General features: G+C 38.4%; 1 protein-coding gene across 3 annotated transcripts in view; it reads left to right on the top strand.

Annotated features, from left to right (window-relative positions):
* Positions 1-19,420, top strand: part of CDK14 (cyclin dependent kinase 14) — a 528,056-nt gene that overhangs the window by 395,364 nt on the left and 113,272 nt on the right. The gene's annotated exons all lie outside the window — the stretch shown is intronic.

The following is a 19,420-nucleotide window of genomic DNA, read 5'->3' as shown; positions in this document are numbered from 1 at the left end:
GAAAAACTGAGTATAATATAATGCTTGGCAAGAGCCATGTTTCTATGGGAATACATTAACAAATTGACGGTTCATTCCTTGTAATCTGCTTGTGAACAGCAGTGACAGGTCACACATCATAAGCAGTTATCTGTTTAGGCAATAGAATTCTGATTTTCCTGCTTTCACAAATACATTTTTAAAATGTTCCAGAATTGAAGCTTTCTCTGCCTACTGTTTTGCACTTAAAGGATGCTGTGCTTATTACAAGTTATTGACATCCGAGTTATGTATCTGGCTGTGTGAATAAAAACAGGAGCGTTTTACAAGGTTTCAAAGTCAATACCTGCTGGTTACCTTGGGTTTGTCATTAGGTGACACTGTATATTTACAAATGATTTATGTCAAACCAAATGTGGAAAACATTCCTGGGAATTCATCACGTATTTCAGAATCTTTACTTAAATTCCTCTCTTGGCAACTTGATGTAGGCGAAGGCAGGAGTTAAAATTTGTTTCTCTGCTCGTATCGTGATATTTGTTCATGTTTGTTTTGCTTAGCATTTGCATCATTATGATAAAATCACATGATCTGGTGTTTATTTTATTTTTTTAGATTACGTCTTTGTTTTTGTTTTTTATTCTTTATATTATTTCCCCTGCCTTTATACCACCCCCAACACAAACTGACTCACTGATTATGTTCGGTATTGGAATCTATGCAATCGGAGAGCACCCAGACATGCTCAGTATGCCCCTAAAGGAAATTTTTGATGTTCCGCTTTTAATCTCCATCAAGGCCTTTCAGTTGGACGCTTAGTGTATGATAGTTGAAAAGTTAAAATCTCATTGAAAACCATTACTTAAAAGGTAGTCTACAGGTAACAGATGTGAGTTAAATTCCTGCTTAGAGAGGTTTTGTTTTTCAACTCTTTCAGTGTCCGGCGTGTGTCACTGACATTTGTTTGTAACGTGTTGCTTATATTTCATTGGCTTAACCCTTTGGCTACAGGAGTAAAGTTTTTTTTTGTTTGTTTGTTTTTTTTACTTTGAAAGCTATTTTAACCCCCTAAGGACACATGACATGTGTGACATGTCATGATTCCCTTTTATTCCAGAAGTTTGGTCCTTAAGGGGTTTAAAGTGGCTCTGTCACCTTAATCTTACCTATCTCTATTTTTCCTCTTCTATTCTTCTTTCCCAATCTGCTCTTCTTTTCTTCATTTCCGGTCTATTTTTCTCTAAACAAAATACACAATAGGGACTACTTTGTCTTGTATATATTTCCTAGGCTTGTTAATTGTGGCAAAAGGGTGGAACTTAAAGGGACACTCCAGGCACCCAGACCACTTCTGCCCATTGGAGTGGTCTGGGTGCCAACTCCCACCACTCTTAAGCCTGCACGTGTAATTATTGCAGTTTTTATAAACTGCAATAATTAGCTTGCAGGGTTAAGTCCTCCTCTAGTGGCTGTCTTTAGACAGCCACTAGAGGGACTTCTGTGTTTTTAGAACACAAAAAGTGTTTTAAAAATATATTGTTGTGATAGCTGCTGTAATATTTAATTTGAGTCCAATATATCAATAGATGGGGTTCTAAGAGATAGTTGGGTGGCATCAAATTCTTTGGTGGAGTCTGGTACATACCATCTTAAAACTTCAGTCACCACTGCCTTTATCCCTTTATCTTGCCTCTTCCTTTTAAAAGGTTAATGTTATGTAACCAAAAACAGTATTTTAATAGAACACTGATGGAGTATGCGTATTGGTTATTATTTTATCACTATTAGCATTTATATAACACCAACATTTTAAAAGCAGTACACAACCAGGTTTAGAAAAGCTTTTATTTTAAATAGTCCAGTTATGTGTCTTAGGGCCTTACTACCATTTTCTCAAATGCAGAGGTTCTTGCTGGAGTAAAATGCATAACAGAGAAATCCCATAATCTCTCCATAATGATTTCAACATGTCTCGGTTAGCCTTTTCATTAAATTTCTTTTACAATTAAGGTATTTCTGTTCCTTTAATATATTAGTGATCAGTGAACTTTTTGTTCTTATTTATATGTTATTGTAGTTTGCTGAAAAATAGACAGACAGTCTCGAAATGATAATAATCTATATTATTATTTTAAATATTGGGTCTTTATCAAGTTTTCTGGAATTCCAAGCCCTTTAATGGTGCTGCTTTGCAAAAAGATCTCCAAGCAGTATATGTTGGCAAGGTTCCCAGACTCTCACTACAACCAGGATTTGTCTAACTCCATAAAATAAGATTTAATACAAATCTACTACACTATAGTTTTTCTTTTCCTTTTTTTTATCTCATTATTTTCGTGAAACCATGTCTTTTCTCATTCCATAACATAATCGATTCTTCCCAAACATTCAATTAGATTGAATATTACACAGGGGGAAAACATTCACTAACATTGGTCTTTCTGCAGCTAATAGCCAAGAATTTAACCAATTCTGAGTGCTGGCAAATTTTCTTCTGTTTCCCACACAATTAACTACTCAACTCTCTCCTGACAATTACGCAGAGACCTGTCCTTTTCTTATGTGTCCCTCCAGCTTCTTTCACCACTTGTTCAATGCTTCTGCTGTAATCTCTGTCGTTGATATGCAATTGTCTTTATCTCCTCCTGGTCGCGTACATGGGGACAGTCACAAATCAATGACTGCATAATCTTTCATCGGGGCTGACTTAATATGCTTTAAATGGAGAACCTGCATTCCGTCAGTTTTTCCATGCTATATTGTGTTTGGTAAAATTCTTTATCCTTTATATGTATTCTAACATGCAACAATGCATTCAAATTCATAACAGAAGAACATGTATATTTTGTTTTAACTACTATTTGTTAATTTGTTAGGAGTACAACATATAAGTGAAAATCCCTAATGTCACAATCCTGCAAAACCACTCTGATTAGACTGCACAGAAACACGCAGTATTTACTCCAGTACATACAGTAGATCTGACTGTAAAAGCTGTAACGATTCTTGGATATCTTGCTCATATTTTATAATGGATTTCCACCTAAATTTCCACACTTTAAAAAAAAATGTTTTTATTTTCTGGCAATTTTGGTTTGACACCCCCTTCCATAATACTTATTAAAATCTGCAGGGAGGTAGAGATGCATTCTTCTTTTCGTTGTAGGGTTTTTGTTGTGGGGGTTTTGTTTAGATGCTCAAAGGCTTGGAAGACCTTTGGACACAATGGTACTGAGAACTGTGCATGCCCTGCCCTCTATTTTAGGGGAAGAGGTATGAATTAGTTAAATAAAGGAAATGGTAGGGGCCCATCATTAGACCACTATCCAGTTTTTACCCACACTCTGAGTGGGGTAAGAGCGCAGTGCCCTGGTCAAAGAGGTTCTATGGAGACCACCTTTCCCCATTTTGGAGAGGCCTATTTTCCTGGCCCTCTCTAGTTTTGGAGATTGTTTGGTATAGACCAGGCATAGGCAACCTTTGGCACGCCAGATGTTTTGGTCTACACCTCCCATGATGCTTTGCCAGCATTATGGGTGTAAGAGCATTATGGGGGATGTAGTTCACAACATCTGGGGTGCCAAAGGTTGCCTATCCCTGGTATAGACAGTTCCCCAAAGTTCATGTTCACTCTAACATACCTTCTATAAAGCAGCAGGCATACAATGTAAATTAAACAATTAAAATGATCAACATTAAAAAAGTGATTGGAACGGTTGCAATTTAATATTTTTATGCACGTACTATGTGTATATATGTTTCCGATGTTCCATTGGTGAGAACTGCACTTTTCTAGTCTCAGATGCAGCAGTGAAAGAGTTCATTTAGTGTTCCACTTGTATAGTGAAGGTTTAGGCATATTGTGAAATAACCACTACAACTCAGTGTAGTAGTCATGGTGCCAAGACTCTGCGGGCACTGTTCGCTGGTTCATACTCAAACTTTGCGGGCACTGTTCGCTGGTTCATACTCAAACTTTCGGGATTGGAGTCGACTAGAAGAGTGATACTCCATGTTACCAGAGATGATCCACTTCTCAGTCTAATAGATAACATGAAATGTACCTTCACTACGCTGCAATATCAATGTCAGTTCCCTGACCTGGGGCTGATTGACTGGGTGCGCTTGGGGGGGGACAGGGGTGGGAGGAGTTAGGATGTGATAAAGTGGAAATTTACTTTGTCATTATTCACCTACAATGTTTAAATTTTAACATTAATTATAGATTCCTATACTAGAGTAATCTGCTTTGATTTCACAATATCACTATATAAATGTTGCAGTCAGCACTTTATATCTCAGAATATACATATTTTATAATGTCTGTTACAGATCTGCCAAGTCACACAGTTATCTTGTGTGACACCTGATTTTGACACAGTCCTTCCAGTCATCAGACAGACCAGCTGTGTCACCAGGTGTCTGTAGGACAGTTTTAAAGTGCAGCCCAAGTGCATGTTTAAACAGACTGTCCATGATTCAATGCATCTCTATGAGGAAATGCTGATTAGCGTGAAACCCAGCAGCCTCTCAGTGCTTTTCATATGGGAAGCATTAGATTGGCTGAGATCGTTAAATGTAATGATCTCAGACAAGGAGGCCAACCTAGGACTGAGTCAGCAGCGAGGAGACCCGCGCTGTGCTGGGAAATAGGTGAGTAAATTACCTTCTTAATGGGGATAAGGGGGCCAGTCATCTAAACAGCTATTTTAATCCTATAGTGTCAGGAATACATGTTTGTATTCCTAACACTATAGAGTTCCTTTAAATAACCAGTGTCCGTGTATCTTTTTTTCTATACTAAGAAATGGAATGTGATTGGTACTTTCAAAACTAGATATTTTACACAAGACTGTTGTGTGTATATATAAAGAAGCTATGGTTAAAACAGGGGGGATAAAAAGCGAACGTCAAGGTTTGTATTCAGTTCTCTTGCTTAACATAAAGGATGGTGGATTATACTGGATATTTTCCAAGCACACGTGGCAGAGACAAAAACAGTATGGGAATGAGTAAAAAAACAAAAACAAACGCAAGCAACTAATCCCGTCTCTCTGTCTGTGTGTACTTTTTATATTCCAGCATGCTATGCATAACACATACACCTGCCATTGCTTGAGGGTACAGAGGCAAGTTATTCCATGGGGAACCAACCTTTTCTCATAGGCACAGAGTCAAATGAATGCCCTAAGGCGCAAATCCGCTGTCAAAATTGCAATATGTCTCACAAAACAATAGACTGCATTATAAATTGTACAAAAAAGAGAGTGAGATACTTAAATGCATAGCTTTGCAGTTTAAAATATATTATAAAAAAAAAAAAAAAAAAAGGATCCCATCATGGGTGAGCCGCACTGTTCTTTGATAATACGTTTTAATTTAAGTTAAAAGTGATGTTTTGCTGGGAGGTATTTGCATTGTAGCTGCCAGTTATATTCCCAATGCCAGATTGGCAAAGCTAACAATTTGTACACAGCAGTGTAGAGAACAGTCTCATTTATTTAACTATTCATTGGCAAAGAACTCTGACTTGTACTCGTGGAGCTCAGTTTAATGAGATGGTTAAGTATTATTAGTTAATGAAAGGTAAGTATTTTTGCTGACAATGGGTTAAGAAATTAGGATTGGGAATGTAGTGTTCTGCTGTGTGTGTGTGTGTATGTGTGTTTTTTTTAAACGTCTCTGAATCTTTTTATCCCTGATGAGCTTTGTTGAAATAATATCATGCAAAATAGAGGCCCCTTCCCATTAAATTATTTAAATCTCACAATAATTGATCTGAGGCTGCCCTTGCTCTGCGGAATATTTGATTATATGTTCAAGGCAATCAGCTGTCTTCTTTGTGAGGTCTGTCCAGCTGAATCCTTTCGAGACCACAGAGACACACAACTCCTAAAAGATGCCAGCTGTGTGTGTTTTAATGTGTGTCAGTGCAGGTTTAAAAGACAAACAATCCACTTATTTATTTATGTGCGGCGAACCTGAATTGAAATAAAAACAGATAATAACATTATTAATGAATATTGTAACGCAGATAATAAAAAAGACGTCCACAAGATGGGCTCGTGTTATTTTATGTATGGTTTTTTTTTTTTTTTCAAGCAAAGCAATGATCTCTTTTTTTGTGCTAGACAGTAGCACATGCCAGACATACTCCAGCCTATCTGATGGAAATCGATCCTGAGGTGAGGCCGTTTAGAAACAGGAGCTGGAGTTAAGCAAAGAAAGTACTTCAAAGTCTTTGGAGGAAGAAGAAAAAAAAAACATATTTCTTGCCAAATCTTAACTATAGAAAAAGAATACAAACACCAAAAGGAAATAAATCCCACGGATGATAGATTGGATTCCCCAATTAATACCGATTTTCTTTCAAGCACCGTCTTTGACTCTGTATGCCAACCAGTGACTGTTCTGTAAAACGGAGAGTTTGCATCACTCGGGAGGGCACTTTCTGAGCCAATCGTTGGTCCCCAGTTAATTCCCTAAATCTCATAGCTTTTGTATTAAATCAATCAAAGAATAATGGGTTGCATTATTTATGCACTTTATGTTTCTTCTAAATTTCCCAATTATCTTGAGTTTCCCATTGTCTAATTGTGATCAATGCCTAGCCATATCTTACTTGGAACCTTGGTGGGCAAGTGCCTTGGAGGTCTCCTACTTCCTGTTCATAGAGAGTAAGAAAGACACATGCAAATGGAAAGGCACTTAAATCATTAAGTTGGGAGGCGCTAATTCCATCCCACCCCCAATTTTTAGGACGGTTCTCCTGATTACTGCAATTTTAGATTTTTTTCTCTCGTTTTTATTCTTTTAATGTACATAAACGGATGCATTTCAGACTTGCCTTACTAACACCTACTTTATTAAAAGCTTTAAAAATAATATAATGTATTATATACACTTAATGGTGTATATAATACATTGTATAAACCTACAGCAGGGGGTGCATTATCCAATATTTACTGTGGCTGAGACTGGAAATTCCATCTGCAACCAGGAATCTAGTGCAGAACTATTTATAGCTGAACATCACATGTGTACATCAGATGTAATTGAAAAATTAAGTCAAATATGTCTGCTGCCTCTTTAGAGCAGCTGCAGCCAAAGCGAGCAAACCTTATTTAGCTCTTTGAATACCAGTAGTGTGAGCTGTAATTTGCCGTTGCAGAATATTGGCCACTACCCTCCTACATTAAGATTTTATCCTCTGTCCGTCTGCTGAAATGTTCTAAAGCAAACTATTGTATCACAGCAGGAATGTTAGGAGTGAAACAAACATCCAACTACAATATTTTTGTTTTTTATTTTACAAAAAATATTATTTTAAACAAATTCTTTCTCTTCCTAACAAGACTTGAGGGGAGAGATTGCGGTCCACCAAACTAGGTGGGGCCAGTCAAAAAAGCTGTCTGAAAATGAGTGGGTTAACCTCAAAACTTTATGAAGCTGAGTGGGGAGTTGGCAGAGGGAAGTGACGCTCCCCCGGATGGAGCAATGAGCAGTACCCCCCACTGGTCCTGTAATGAGTTAGTACTCTTGTAAGACAGGAAAGTCCTACAATAATTATATATACAGTAATCATTCAGATATTCAAATTAATCCCGTGACTATATCTGTCATGTTATAAGTTCCCAACTGAGTGTACTTTCGTTATTATAATTAGCTACAATGCTCCATAAACTTTCACTAAGGAAGAACTTAAAGGGACACTCCAGATCTTGCTGAAGAGTGAGCCATATTTTTTTTTTGTATTATTGTCCCCTTTGATGCCCTTCCTATTGTGTCCTTATACTCCACTCTTCTAGACTGTAAGCTCGTCTGATTAGGGTCTTCATCTACCTATTGTTCCTGTATCATTTTATAATTGTCCCTTTTATTGTTAAATTTCCCCCATAATATTGTAAAGCACTGCAGAATAAGTTGGCGCTATATAAATACCAATAATAATAATAATTGGTACAGAAGAGTGCATTATTTTTGGCAAACCACTCAAAATGGTTTAAGACAACTGGACGGACAGCACCCCCATAACTAATACAATGTAAAATGCCAATGCCTAACTGGAAACATTCTCTGCTACCTTAAATCTGAATATCATTTAGAATCCTAGCTTAAGTAAATAACACTGTAAGCATTAAAAGCATTTTCTTTACTTTAGATCAATGATTAAAGTTGCTCTTATATTGGCCACTCATTTTGACTCATGAGCTGAAAGTCACATTACTATTAATTCACTTTGACATCAGTGTGTAAATAGACAGCTAACCGTGGCATTGGGGATTTATTGTGGACTGCTTGCCACGTGGTGCTAAACCTGTCTAAAGTATGGCTAGGAATTATGGGAAATACTGTGGCGAAACCGACCTCGCCACGTGTCCTTGGAGGGGGCTGCTTGCCCGCCTCTTGCCTTTGGACTATGGCCCTGCAGGTTAAACTGTTTATTTTCCCTGCAGAAAGGCTTATTCGTGTGATCTGAGTGCCATTCATCTAATAATGTGCAGTCAGATCAAAGCTATCTGGGGATATGTAGAAATGTGTGTTTTATGTACTAAATGTATCAGTATGTAATTTTATGTCTTTTACTGTCTTTTTGTCTGCCATGTGGGTAATGGAGTTTGGCTCTGTCTTTGGAGATAATTAGATTCCAGGATGCATTGTGGGGATGTTTTACTTTTACTGTTTGAGCCAGGGGGAACAAAAGATACTTTTACTAACTTTTGAACCCCTGGTCTGATTCATGCCATTTTTTTATATGTTATTCCCCTGAATGGATTGATTGTGAATATGTATTTTTATGCGAATGTGATGTATATTTTGGGAGTTATGAATGTTGTGTAAAAACTGTATTTTCCCTACCTATGATAATTGTATTTTCCTGTGTGTACAGATAATTAGTTTACAGGTAAAGGGGAGGGCTATGTGTGGGATGTAACTATTGTGTGATTGGTTAATGTACGTTACTGTGTGTGTCCCTCCCCTTCATGGGAGCACCTAATAAAAAGGGCTGCAAGCTAGCAGCCAGGGAGTTCTATTTTTACCCTCAACTTGAGTCCTGTCTCTTATTGGGGGAATCTGCTACAAGGGATTGCTATGCTAGGCATATTCCCTTGCTATAATCACTGAGCTCTTGTAAGAGCTTGTTCCTGCTTCGTTCTGAAGGGAGATAGCTGCAGCCTGCGGTGCTTATGGTGTCTGGTGGAGTGCTTGGAGTCCTCTGGAAGCGCTAGGAGCATCTTTCAACGGAGGTACCCAGTCGGGGTGCCAGTTGATCCGTTACAAATACATTTTACTTGTAATTATAATTACTGAAAGTTCCTTGGAATGCAGTTTAATAGAATCACCATGATACTTTGATGCCGGGTAGAACATTTGAAATGGAAAAAGAAGGACACGTTACTCTTAGGGGTGCGGACAGGTATGGGGCTGTTCTGTGATATTTTATGTGACTTACTAGTAATAATGTATGAGACTAAAATGTAATTTAGAGCAAGAATAATGTTACTTATTTATACAGACTGATTTCATATATTTTAAAATGTATTGAAGTTTAAAGAAACTTTGCTAAAACTTGTACTGCTTTGGAGCTCTGTTATACACTCATACACACCAACAATAAGGAGCTTCCAGAAAAAAAGGGAAATTAGGATAGAAAAGAGGGACAGGGGGATTTGGGCTCATAAATAGGGGCAATTGGGAGGTATGGGTGATAGCCAAGATTTTAGTAACTATGGTACAGCCAAAATATTGCATGTTGAGGAAATAAGAGAAATAGGTCATGCCAGCTTATACCTATTTCAATTTATATATGTTAAGTAGAGATGTCCCGAACAGTTCGCCGGGAACTATTCGCCAGCGAACATAGCTTATTCGCGGTCGCCGCGGCGGGCGAACATATGCGATGTTCGGTCCGCCCCCTATTCGTCATCATTGAGTAAACTTTGACCCTGTACCTCACAGTCAGCAGACACATTCCAGCCAATCAGCAGCAGACCCTCCCTCCCAGACCCTCCCACCTCCATGACGAATAGGGGGCGGACCGAACATCGCATATGTTCGCCCGCCGTGGCAAACGCGAACAAGCTATGTTCGCCGGCGAACAGTTCCCGGCGAACTGTTCGGGACATCTCTAATGTTAAGTGTACTTGTAGCTTTATTTGCAAATGTCACTACTGTATCATATACTGCAACAGTGAAAAATTTGGACCATGTAGGAAAACTAAAATTTTGTTTACAAAATATACATGGTTTAGCAGAATGTTGGGCACAGCATGTTTGTTGTTTCCAAAAAAAATTCTGTTTCTTACTAAGCAGTCTTTTTAGTAGCAACAAGCTTTTTTCCTTCGCTATTCATCTACAGCACCAGATGTAAGCAGGAAGAACAAAGCTTTTTACAGCATGGTCAAATCTGAGCGCAACCATTATTTACTTACTGATTCTCAAAGGTAGAATCTATATATACTGACGTGGTAGGAACCTCAGAAAATAGAGGAGGAGGATGTTTTAATAATCTATATAGTTTAACTGGCAAATGTGTTATAATTAGTCTGGTTCTTTAATAATGTTAAGTAAATTTAAAGAAAGCTTATAAATACACAGAAGCAGCATGCTTCATGCCCCAGTATATATATTTTTTAATTTTATGAATATTAAGATATCCATGGGGTGTGAAAGATGTGTCTGAGGGTTTTTTTATTCACTGAATATCCAGGCTGCTGCATGCTTTTGGCACCAGTTGGCAGTTGTTAACATTGTCCAATACTTTTTTTGAGGTTTGCTATCAGATTTGCCAAGTTCTAACTTTGAGGATGGTTTTGACATTTCTAACAACTCCAGCTAAGTCTAAGTTTTGTGTTGTTTGTCAGAAGAGGGACTAATGCTGGAGGGATTGTCTCTCAGTTTGACTTTTTGCCACTGTACAAGTAGCATGGAATAGTTCCACATAAAAAATATGTAGTAAGTACCCTTGCTTAATCAGACCTCCGGCAGACACAGAGGCTGTTGGGGGAGAGAAGAAGATGATATTATACACTTACAGGGACCAGGAGCTGCTGCTGTGCTCCCTCTGTGGCACTTCCAAAAAGTCTCCTTGCTTGGATCTAGTAAGCCTATCTTTAAAGAACATTAGAATCTGTTTTCCTTGGAAATCTTTCTTGCATTTAAAGGGAAACGATAGTGCCAGAAAAACAAAGCTGTATTCCTTGCACTATAGCTCCTTATTGAACATCTAAAATCACGTGGATTTTAAGATCATTAAGATCAGAGACAACATGGATTTACTTCAGGGAGATCATGCCAAACTAATCTTATTGATTTTTTTGATTGGGTAACTAAAATAATAGATCGGGGTGGTGCAGTACACATTGCTTACCTAGATTTCAGTAATGCTTTTGCCACTGTTGCACATAGAAAGCTTATCAATAGTGATGTCCCGAACAGTTCGCCAGGAACCATTCGCTGGCGAACATAGCTTGTTCGTGGCGAACGCAGCGGGCAAACATATGCGATGGTCGGTCCGCCCCTATTCGTCATCATTGAGTAAACTTTGACCCTGTACCTCACAGTCAGCAGACACATTCCAGCCAATCAGCAGCAGACCGTCCCTCCCAGACCCTCCCACCTCCATGACGAATAGGGGGTGGACCGACCATCGCATATGTTCGCCCGCCGCGTTCGCCACGAACAAGCTATGTTCGCCGGCGAACGGTTCCTGGCGAACTGTTCGGGTCATCACTACTTATCAATAAACTGCAATCTTTAAATTTGAATTCCAATATTGAATGGGTAAGGCAGTGGCTGAGTGACAGGCAACAGAGGGTTGTAGTCAATGGAGTATATTCGAAGCTTGGGCTTGTCACCAGTGGGGTACCTCAGGGATCTGTACTTGCACCCATTCTCTTTAATATTTTTATTAGTGACATTGCAGAAGGTCTTGATGGTAAGGTATGTCTTTTTGCTGATGATACTAAGATATGTAACAGGGTTGATGTTCCAGGAGGGATAAGCCAAATGGCAAATGATTTAGGTAACTAGAAAAATGGTCAGAGTTGTGGCAAATGATATTTAATGTAAACCCAAGGGCAGAGTATAGATTATTTAATAGAGTCCTAACACTTGAGGAGAGGGATTTTGGGGTGATCATTCCTGATTACTTAAAGGTAGGCAGACAATGTAATAGAGCAGCAGGACATGCTAGCAGGATGCTTAGTTGTATAGGGAGAGGTATTAGCAGCAGAAAGAGGGAAGTGCTCATGCCATTGTACAGAACACTGGTGAGAGCTCAGTATTGGACTATTGTATGCAGTACTGGAGACTGTATCTCCAGAAGGATATTGATACTTTAGAGAGAGTTCAGAGAAGGGCTAGTAAACTGGTTCATGAATTGCAGGATAAAACTTATAAGGAAACTTGTAAGGAAAGGTTAAAGGAACTTAACATGTATAGCTTGGAGGAAAGACGAGACAGGGGGGATATGATGGTAACATTTAAATACATAAAGGGAATCAACACAGTAAAGGAGGAGACTATATTTAAAAGAAGAAAAACTACCACAACAAGAGGACATAGTCTTAAATTAGAGGGGCAAAAGGTTTAAAAATAATATCAGGAAGTATTACTTTACTGAGAGGGTAGTGGATGCATGGAATAGCCTTCCAGCTGAAGTGGTAGAGGTTAACACAGTAAAGGAGTTTAAGCATGCGTGGGATAGGCATAAGGCTATCCTAACTATAAGATAAGGCCAGGGACTAATGAAAGTATTTAGAAAATTGGGCAGATTAGATGGGCCGAATGGTTCTTATCTGCCGTCACATTCTATTGTCTAAATCCCTCCCCTTGGTGCAGAAGACCCAGAAGCTCTGGGTCTGACACTGGAGGGGGAGACCTGATGCGCATGCACGACAATGGCCACGCTTGAATTAAGACTTCCCACATAGGAAAGCATTATACAATGCTTTTCTATTGGGTTTTTGGTGATGCTGAATGTCTGCATGCATAGTGTCGGGTGACACCGCACGAAAGTCCCTCTGGTGGCTGTCTCATAGACAGCCACAAGAGGGGGAGTTAACCCATAAAGTTAATTATTGCAGTTAATTAAAAGCTGCACTAATCACCTTTCCTGGGTTAAGAGACCTGGAATATGCATCCAGACCACTTCAATGAGCGGTAGTGTCACTTTAATCAGTCATTACATTTGTATAAAGCCACATGGTTCACCAACTCCTATTCCAGGAATATAACAGATTTTTGTAGAACAAATGCAACATTTGCTAAAAGTTTTATTGATCTTGAATTGTTGCATATCTGTAAAAGCCAGCTTTATTCTCCCGTGAAAGCTGTGTATTCCTGTAAAATGTTTTGACCTCAGTCGAATGTATAGATGTCTTATAGACTCTAATTATTGACTCGGTAAGATATTCTCAGACATATCAGTAAATTGACAGTTCCCAGGGATAATTAACGATTACAAACGCTGTAAAATAAAGTTGATTCTGCTTGGGATTTAGACGTTTTCATGTGATTTCCATCTGAAAAACAAGCAAGCTTTAATGTTAACATAGTTTTTCGATACAGTATAAACCGTTTTTAAGAAGAAGAAAACAAAAAATAACGAGTAACAGAAGTGTTGAACATACTGAACATTTTTTATAAAGTAACACTGTTAGTTTGTGCAATTTTCTAGCAGCATTATATTAAAGGAACAATCCAGGCACCATAACCAATATAGTTTGTGTCAGTGGTTATGGTGCGACGACTGCCCCCCCCTTAATAAGAAGGTGTCAAAACATTTTATAATGACTTTATCTTCTAAACTGGGGTCTGACAGGTGCAACTTTAGTCCCCCAGTAACATGGCCATTAGCTCTCCTAAATAAAGCCAGGCAAGGCAGAGCATAGCTCATGTGGGGCTAAGACCTACATTGCAGGGCTTAGCTTATGAGAGCCATTGTAGTTGAGGTAGGGATTGTGCTGGCCGAAGCCACGTTAAAAGTTAAACCATTCAAGATGGAATAGTTATGGTGCCTAAAATGTTCCTTTAAAAGGACATGCCAAGCAAGTAAGTAATTTGGTGTAGGCAGTACTCCCATAACCTCCTGAACTGAAATGAACTGTGGCTCATCTATTATGTGTGGTTTACAGTATTCAACTTATAAAACTAGAGATTTGTTGTAAATACGGAATATCCATATCTTTTTTTTTTCTTTCTAATTAATAATTGCATTTAAAATGCATTTAAATCGGTAGATTTTGTGAATACATCTAATGGTTTGTAAATCTGGATCAATAGATCTTAAAAAGATGTATGCAAATTTAGTTATGTAACCAGATGAGTTTGTTGGAAAGTTATAGATTGTTTAGAAAGACAAGCACATTTGCATGTATTAAGTTCAAATCATTTTTACCCACATGCCCCTGAAATTTAGTATTGTATCTTCTGATATCTCTATAATACATTTTGTTCCCAATAGTATATATTGAAATCCGTGATAATTAAAGGAATACAATATTATGTATATTATTTTAAGATGTAGAAGAGATAATTTCTGATTTGATCATAGGAATACAGTTGTCAAAAGCTCAAGAATTTACGCAATTCTAGACTTATTAAAAAACAACTACAGCTGTGTTTCATTTTTACAGATAACTTCATACAATGTTGAAGATTTATTACTTGTAACTGAGGTTTCACACCGTAACATTTCCAGAGCTTAGTGTTGCCAAAGGCAGATGTTTTTTTTTCATTTTTCTTACATTCTTCAGCTTCTTTAGTTAACGCCTGGCACGAAACAGGTTAACAGGGAGAAGGCAAGTTTGACGTGTCCCATAAAAAAATGGTAACCACATTTTTCCAGTTCATTTTTCTCACTAGTCAATATTCTTTTTTTTTTCTTTTTTTTTCCACTACACACTTGGGTGCATTAGCGGACATCTCACAATGACCTTTACTCTTATCTATTGATCATTTTACTGTTGTGTGCTAAACAGCACAAAGAACACCTCTTAAAAAAAATAAAAAAATAAAAAGGTTGTCGCTGACCGCCTTAGCCCTCATTCCTCCCACATATTCATAATGTCATCATATAGCCGAGGGACACATACATTACCAGATAAAATATATTTTAGAAAAATCTGGAAAAGGATATAAGCTCCTAAAATAAAACTCACTTGACATAGCCATGACTATCAAATGTTATAAAAAATGTATTTCCAAGATTAGAGAAGACCTTTCCTTACTAATCGTTTTATAATTATTCCCTCATTTCCTACTGGGACGGGAGGAGCAATAATTTCAGCATACAGTTGCAAGAAAAAGTATGTGAACCCTTTGGAATGATATGGATTTCTGCACAAATTGCTCTTGTGCAAACTGTAAACGTGCAGCAATGTTTTGTTTGGACAGCAGTGGCTTCCTCTGTGGTATCCTCCCATGAAATCCATTCTTGTTTAGTGTTTTACGTATTGTAGATTCGCTAACAGGGATGTTATCATTTGCCAGTGACTTTTGTAAGTCTTTAGCTGACACTCTAGGATTCTTCTTCACCTCATTGAGCAGTCTGCGCTGTGCTCTTGCAGTCATCTTTACAGGACGGCCACTCCTAGGAAGAGTAGCAGCAGTGCTGAACTTTCTCCATTTATAGACAATTTGGCTTACCATGGACTGATGAACAGCAAGGCTTTTGTAGATACTTTTATAACCCTTTCCAGCTTCATGCAAGTCAACAATTCTTAATCGTAGGTCTTCTGAGAGCTCTTTTGTGCGAGGGATCATTCACATCAGGCAATGCTTCTTGTGAAAAGCAAACCCAGAACTGGTGTATGTTTTTTTATAGGGCAGGGCAGCTGTAACCAACACCTCCAATCTCATCTCATTGATTAGACTCCAGTTTGCTGACATCTCACTCCAATTAGCTCTTGGAGATGTCATTAGTCTAGAGGTTCACATACTTTTTCCACCTGCACTGTGAATGTTTACATGGTGTGTTCAATAAAAACATGGCAACATTTCATTCTTTGTGTGTTATTAGTTTAAGCAGACTGTGATTGTCTATTGTTGTGACTTAGATGATGATCAGATCACATTTTATGACCAATTTGTGCAGAAATCCATATCATTCCAAAGGGTTCACATACTTTTTCTTGCAACTGTGTCTCTTAGCAGAGGGAGGTGTGTAACTCAGGAAAGGAATGAGTGGACCAAAAGGAAGGAAGGATTTTCCATTAGGCAGAGTAGGCATCTGCCTATAGGCATCTTTCCTGCGCGGCCTATTACAGCACTTACAATTTGCCTTTTTGGACTTAGGTGGGATAGTAAGAGAAGATGGGTACCAGGAGCCTTGGCAAGTGTCCCCTGTAGTCTAGTCAGCCTCAAATTCTTGATCAAGAGCTGCAGGAACAGTCCTAGATGGTGTAAAACTCAGTGCTGTTCCAGCTCCTCCAGTGTCTGTGTGTGAGGCTGGACAGGATGTAGAAGGGATCACTTCCCATCTGCCCACTAGTAACCTATCATTCAGTAAATTATTTGCACCAGGAGCAGGAAGAGCACACTGCTCCTGCAGTTCTAATATAGATCATAGGATAGTGACTACTCTGCAAATAACCCACTAAACACTCTGTGTAATCTAACCTGACATTAACCCCTTTCTTAACCCCTTAAGGACACAACTTCTGTAATAAAAGGGAATCTTGATGGAATATTTCCGTCATGTGTCCTTAAGGGGTTAATACCCCCTTTACCCTTACCACGTCAGATATTATATATTATCTGCATGCATCTACAACACTGCATACACTCACCATATTCACACACAATACTTGAAATATTTTTGTTGTTGTTGTTAATGTTTTAGAACACTGTGCCTACAGGCACCTTACATGTAAATCCAGCTCTGCCAAAAGGTGTAGTCTTGTTTGGAAAAAGGGGCTGCCCCACAATAAAAGGGATATCAGCCGTGTGTGAATGCAGCCAGGCTGACTGTCAGTTACACTGGTCAGCCCCACTGAGCATGAACAGAGCATTGCCGCAACACTCTACACATGGTTCAAGTGCCCTTAGCGTAGTTCACACAACTAACGATGCACTTGCACTTTCTTGGGACAGTTCCTTGATGTCCCTAGAATAGGGACACCAGAAAACTAACCCAGGAGTGTGGGATAGAAGCCCAAAATTGGTACAGCCCTGCCAAATATGCACAGTTGGGAGGCCTGCTTACTACACAGCAGCATTAATGCAGAGCATTGTTTTTTTTTACAACTATAGAGGTACAAAACAAAAACAATTAATGTCCTGCATTCAATTACCGGTATTTATATAAATTCTTTAAATCCCCAGTGTTCTGTATATAGTCTTCTCCCTGTACTCGAGGGAGACATAATTTTGACAGATTGACACACTGCTAGTTAACAGCAAGCCCCATCCTACAACAAGCTAGGAATTATCAAAATGTCATCTTTCTATTTATACAGAATATGCATAGTGCTGTATAAATGTTGGTATTTGATTATTAATCCCCCCTCACTACATTCCTTTCTATCCTCAACATGGTAACTGGAGTCAGGGACTTTCTTAGAGTGATGGGGCTTAAAAGACAAGTATTCATATATTTTTTTTCTAGAAAAAAGGTTCAGTTTTTCCAAAATATCTCTTTCCTGCATTATTGAATAAATGCTTATGTACGTAAAAAGGTTTTATTTATTTTTCTATATCTTGCAATTATGTTTTTTTTTGTCTGCCCATACCGATATGAAGTCAGCAAAATATAGAGAAGAAGTAATAGAAAAGTATAGTGTATAGTCATAGTTTGGATAGGGTGCCAACTTGTTCTTTGAACCCTCATTCTGTCAATAGTAATGATAGTTTAAAGCCTATTATCAGAAGAATATTTTATATTGATAGAACACCCTAAGATACACATGTTAGCATTTTAACAAGAAATTAGAATCCTGGGGTTGATAGTAAAAAGGGGTATGGCGTGAGTTACTTATTGGATGCCAAGCCCTTATCCCTGCACACAATCCAATGGAGAAGACTTCAGTGTTTCCCAACCCAGTCCTCAAGGCACACCTACCAGTCCAGGATTTAGGGGTGACCCAGTTGTGTCTAAGGTGTTTTTTCTTTTTTTTCTAAAAACACCTTAGACAAAACTGGGTAATCCTTAAATCCTTAACTGGTAGGTGTGCCTTGAGGACTGGGTTGGGAAACACTGTCCTAAGGACCCATTGCAATTTTTCTAAAGGCAATGAGTCAATGTGGTCCCCCTGTCCACCCGGTTAGCCTGTATTCAACGTATGCTAAATAGGTGTTTGGTAGGTTATCATTTTATGATTCCGGTATATCATTTTGCACATTGAATGGAAAGGGTGTACATGATCAATATTTTTTTTCGCTAAAGGAGACCTGTCACTTTTCAAAATTTTCAAGATTATTAATATTGTTTGCTTTCTCCCTTTTTTTTAAACAAATATGTGTTTGTGAGGTATGAAAAATAATATTAAATATAAAAATGAACATCACTGTATTTCGTCTTATCCTGGAGGGTCTCCATTTGGGTCCGTGTCAGCCATTGTTATAATTTCTACTCTTTTCATTAAGCGTAAAAGGCAGAGGATATACTGAAACAATGTTTGTTTCTCCGCTTCTAATGCACTGTGTGCCCTAAATGTGCCAGGACTGACAGACAATTGAAAATAATCAAGTAATACAAGGGATATTAGCTTATAATATACATTATTTTGTTGACTGCAACCATAGGCTAAGTACATTTTTTTAAATTTATATTTAAAATAAAATAATTAAATTATAGGGACATTTTTTAAAGTTTTACTCCAACCAGCTTTTTGAAGTGACCATGGTGTTAGGAATCTGTATGTGCAATGTTTCTGCTTGAACAACCCGGCACACATGACTTAGGCAGCCCAGAACTCTGTTCCAAACGGTCTGAAGTCAATTTTGTGCAAACTTTAAGTCTGTCGTCAGTGCACACAGCACTCTGGCAATAGACATAATGAGCTTCTCCCTTGTAGGCACTTGCAGGGGAAATCTTCCGTGTCCCTTCTCTCCCTCCACACGCTCCTCCTGCATCCCTCTAGTAAACGTTATTAGATTTTATTTGTTTTTTTAAACACATCCCCTCTCCGTCCACCCACTCCCTCCCCTGCACATTCGTAGGTGCTCTGAGGCGGTAAAATATTCTATGAGAAGCATTTGATTTGACCAACGAGAGGGAGGCTCTCACTTCGGACAGGGCGTGAATTCCAGCAAGGAGATATGGTGCTGGGTTCCAGATAAGTTTACAACTTATTTGTTAGGAAAATAATTAATGCCAAGTACGGCATTCTAAAATAAAATGGCAAGTTTTAAAAAAAAGGGTTAGAGTAACCCTTTAGTTTTCCAGAGAAGTGATAGTACTCCTTTAAATTCTGGCCTTGACCAGCTAAGCAGTGGC

Source organism: Pelobates fuscus, chromosome 4, assembly GCF_036172605.1.
Source record: "Pelobates fuscus isolate aPelFus1 chromosome 4, aPelFus1.pri, whole genome shotgun sequence".
Classification (NCBI taxonomy): domain Eukaryota; kingdom Metazoa; phylum Chordata; class Amphibia; order Anura; family Pelobatidae; genus Pelobates; species Pelobates fuscus.
Note: the sequence above shows the minus strand (reverse complement) of the source record. Positions and strands in the feature narration are given on the sequence as shown.